Below are 4,573 nucleotides of genomic sequence, written 5' to 3'. Positions count from 1 at the left end.
ATGGCTCATATGTAGATGTTCCCCCCAAGCCTCATGTGGTCATAGGTGGGATTTTTCCTAGGTGGCTGGATGTAGAATGTATGATGCTTGGATTAATGATATGGTGCTGGGATTGACTCATGGTGCAATGTTAGGATTAAGGGTTCTTCACCCTAGGTGTGAGTGCTACCTACCCTTAGGGAATATAAGAGACAGAGAGAAGGCTGCTGTTGTCACTTGCAGTTCATTGCCTGCTGCTTTGCTGCCTTCTGCCTGCCATGAACTATTTCTCCTCTGCAATTCCCCTCTGCCATGCTACCCTGCCTTGGATCTAGGCAACTATGACCTGAAACCTCTGCAAACTGTGAGCTACAAGAAACTTTTCCTCCTTTAACTTTGGGTGTTGGATATTTTGTTTCAACAATGAGAAATGTAACTAAGACAACCAGTCAGAACCAGATCATTCATCTGCCCCTAAACAACCCCTGACCAAGAGAATAAACTTACCATGGCTTGCGTTGTTCAGGACTCACCACTGAGGTGGGTGGGGAGGGAAGGTAGCTAGAGAGTCAAGGTTGCACTGGCAAAAGGAAGGGAGGAAGAGAACACAGAGACCCACTCAGTCCACAGCACCCATTAGTTCCAAAGTCAGTTTGGTTGGTGGATGGAAATACTGTACCTGCCCCATTGAGCTTGTTTGTAGTGTCAGATGCAATCAGGCCTGCAAAGTATGTTAATTGTCAAATGATTATAAAAAGATAATTGCATTTTGCAGGAGGAAAAAGTATGGCGCAGGAAAATTCAGTGTTATCAAGTTCACCCAAGTAATGATTGTCAACGATTAAAAGCAAGGCATTTAATTCCAGCATTTGGGAGGCTGAAGCAGGAGAATTGCTGAGAGTTCTAGGTCAACCTGGGCTACATAATAAGTTTAAAAAAAAAGAGGAACCGATCTGACTTGTTGGCTTCTATTCTCTGGGGGTCACCAGCATGCTCCTAGAAATGTTCTTCAGGCACCTGGCTTTCTGCAGCTCAGCCCCAGGGGCTTCCAGAAAAGAGTGAAGTGCACCACAAATATAAAATAGAACCTGAAAAAATCTATTGTAAAGTAAAGAGTTTATTTCAAAATATGGTTATGTTTTTCTAATGTATTTGTCTAGTTAGTACTACTAATTTTGGCTAATTGGCACTGTTAACTATTCCTATTGTTGTATCACTTAATTAATAGTTTTATCACAGAAAGTAAATACAAAGTAGTGCACAATTTCAAAAATGCTTGTTTTATGTAGTGTCGTGTTAACGTATGTGAATAATTATGACTTAATGCATTATTTGGGGGCTTGAGGGGGTCTGTTATAGATTGTGTACAGAATGGCTCTCTTCCAAAAAGTTAATCACAAATTTTTCCAGTTAATAAAGAGCCTACGAAGAAAACTAAATGTAATGTGGCACCCTGGACAGGATTTTGGATTACAAAAAGGACATCTGGGAAAGACTTAGAAAGTCCAGATGAGTTGTGGAATGTAGTTAATAATAACACATCGATATAGAATCAGCAGCGGTGAGCCTGAGTGTGAGGCGTATGAGAAGTCTCCGCTCTATTTTTATAACTTTTGTATAAATCAAACACTTTTCTGTAGTTAAAAATGTATTAAGAAGAGGCTGGAAGTGGATCTCAGCAGGATATCATTGGACAAATATTATCAATGCTCCAAATATTTGGAGAATGTATGAGAAGATGAGATCAATGTGTGGTACAAGCTACGGTTGGCAGAGAAAGAAACCCTCGAATAGGGATGAAGTGAAACTGATCACATGCAGGTGTCAGAAGCAGTTTGGGGCCTGGGATGGTGTTGCTGTTGCTACCGTGCCAGGCACGCCCAGCTCTGAACACACAGGGTGCTGTGCGCGGGGGACTCCGGATTGCTAGATGGTGGGCTGTCAGGGCACGGACCCTGGATGCCGGAAGGTGGGCTGCTTGGCCGCCCCAGGCAGTTCCGCACTCCCTGTAAAAGAGACGGACGCCGCTTCTACACTTGATCTTAGCCCAAAGGCCGGAAGCGCGAAGATGGGGGCTGCTTCTGGGGGTGAGGCGAGAGAGCAGAGAGGTTCGGGAAGCTGAGGTGTTCTGTTGGATTATTTGGGAAATAATTAACTTCGTTCTTCGAAAACGTGTGTTCTGTTTCCCTCCTTCGCACTGAGCCCCGCCTTAAAATCTGTGTTCGGATCTCAGTTGTTTCTTCGTGCTCTCCATGTGCGTGTAATGATGTTTGAGGTTTGAAATCCAGACCGTGATACCCAATGTACTGCAGCTAAGCCACGGTGCTAACAGTACCGTAACTGCTGACCAAGACAGCTGTCCGTACAGAGTTTACTTTCTGGCTGGCCCTTGTTCTGCCCTCTCTGGTTTTGGTACACAGGCTAGTAAGGCTGATGATGAAGTGCAGACTTAAGTCACAGATACAGTTTTCAGTAGAGCGGTCCAAGTGAGCAGGATTACTCTTGGACAAAATTCCAAGAAGGCAGTCTTCCTGGGAGCCTTCCTTCTCTCTTCCGCTTGTCTGATTTCTGCTCCCTGCCCAGAGTTCTCAGCCTCCCACATCCAGAGTCCCTAACCTTCCCCTTGCCTCTCCCCTGCTCCACCTCAGGACCTGCTACTCCCCCAGCTGCTCTACATGAGGTTAGCAGAGAGGAATGGAGGAAAGCAATTTACCTTAAAGCATGAATGACTGAAACTATTTACCTCTTCAATGATATAATTTTAACCCAAATGAATCTGGCCTTGCTGAAATTGCTGACCAAGAGAAGGTAAAAGTGAGAACTTTCAGGTATTGATGAAGAGAAGTGAGGTGATCTAGGGCCATCTTGGATACCAATTCTGTGGGCCTCCTGAAGGCCGGTTGTAGAATCACCTCCTCTTCTACAAGAATAAAGGAAAGCTAGGAAGGCCCTCCTGAGGTGCAGAGATGCTTGCCCTTGGAATCCGACTCCCATTCCCTTTTTGTCCATGGTTGCAAATTATCTCTGAGCTGTGGCCTTGGAGAATATAATTGTGTGGGTTTAAATAGCACAAATGTAGCAGAGTGAACACACAGTCCAACATACATTGTCCCAGATGCACCTCTTCTAAGACACCAGCATGTTCCTGTGGATTGAGGGGTGTAGGCAGAGTGCAGCCTGAAAGTGAACCCAGATGAAAGACATAAAAAGGAACGAAGCTCTCATTCTCTGATACTAAGGGGCAGAGGGTTCCTGATCAGAAGGCTCCAAAGATGGTGTAAAGATTTTAAACCAGATCTGATTAATTCCTTGCATTAAACATGAAAAGTGGAAAAGGAAGTAGGCTCAGGCCTGTGGTTCCAGCTACCCAGGGGGATCACTTGAGCCTGAAGTTTGAGGATGACCCTTCCCCCAAAATGAGACCCTTCCCCCAAAACAAACAAGTAAACACACAGTGGGTAAGGGATGACAGTATTGAACAACAGAGGAACCAAGAGATCCTGCTACTGACTGTGCCTTCTGTCATCTGCACACATAGCACTGTGGATCCGCCTTTTCCTGCTGGCCTGTAAGAGCAAAAGATTGGTGGGAGGCTAATATTTGCCAACAGGGGGCTTGTTAAATAAATGATGGCAATCTCCGTGCCGGGGTACGAGGCAGCTGCAGGGAAGACAAGGGCACCTCTGGCACAGGGACGCCTTGTGCTCAAACAGGGATCACACAAGTGCCAAGGATGAGGGAATAGGACATTTGCTGAATTTGCTTAAGCAAATAATGAAAATATTACTTATACAGGGAAAATTGGCATGGGGAGAAGATAAAGGGGGCAGGGATGGGAGCCAGACTCTTCACCATTTCATATTTGGCTTTTGAGCAATGAAAATATACTAACTATAAAACACTTTTGTGATTTCAAACCAGAATGTTTTCAAAGTGATTTGTGAAGCATTTGTTTTGGTTTTGGTTTTTTTGAGACAAGAGTCTTGATATGTAGTTCAGGCAGGCAGGGATCCTCTTGCCTCAGCCTCCAGTGCTGGGATTACAAGCATGCACTACCATATGCTTTGTCAAGTGTTTAGTTTATTATTCTCCAGTGAAGTAGTGGAGCTTCTGTGACTGGACCCACAAGGCAACAGCTTCTGAGTGGCCTAGGCTCGATCCCACCTCTGCTGTTCTCTGTTGCTGAGTATGCAGTTGAGCTTTCTAACCCCCCCCCTGTAAAGTAGGAATATCGTGGAACTACGGTGGGGAATGTGGGGTTCCATGGGGGAACCTGGTAAAAGGCATCACTGTCACCATCACTCTGCCACCACTGCCAGGGGCTGAGATGCCAGATCCCATCTGCTGATGCCTTGTCCAGTCCATGTTTCGCCAGAGCTGTGGAGAAAAGTGCCTGTTCTTTGTGCTGTTCAGAGATTTCTTGAAGAAAGGTACTTCTGGGAGGGAAGAACTAGTTGGTTTCAATAGAAGAAAAGCCTCAGCTCGGTGAGGTGGCACATGCCTGTAATCCTAGCACTTGGGAGGCTGAGGCAGGAGACTGCAGGTTCTAGCCCAGCCTCGGCAGCATGGTGAGATATCTCAAAGAGAGAGAGAG

At 45.5% G+C, this 4,573-nt stretch overlaps 1 long non-coding RNA gene across 1 annotated transcript in view; it reads right to left on the bottom strand.

The window, feature by feature from the left end:
• Positions 1-486: 486 nt before the first annotated feature.
• LOC104865346 overlaps positions 487-4,573 on the bottom strand; it is a 10,808-nt gene continuing 6,721 nt past the window's right edge. Inside the window, exons 2-3 of the long non-coding RNA XR_781130.1 lie at positions 659-700; positions 487-559 (exon numbers count right to left, since the gene is read on the bottom strand). This is a non-coding gene — a long non-coding RNA (uncharacterized LOC104865346). The remainder of the gene's footprint in view (positions 560-658; positions 701-4,573) is intronic.

Source organism: Fukomys damarensis, unplaced genomic scaffold, assembly GCF_012274545.1.
Source record: "Fukomys damarensis isolate Sample0158 unplaced genomic scaffold, DMR_v1.0_HiC HiC_scaffold_32, whole genome shotgun sequence".
In the NCBI taxonomy this organism is placed as follows: domain Eukaryota; kingdom Metazoa; phylum Chordata; class Mammalia; order Rodentia; family Bathyergidae; genus Fukomys; species Fukomys damarensis.
Note: the sequence above shows the minus strand (reverse complement) of the source record. Positions and strands in the feature narration are given on the sequence as shown.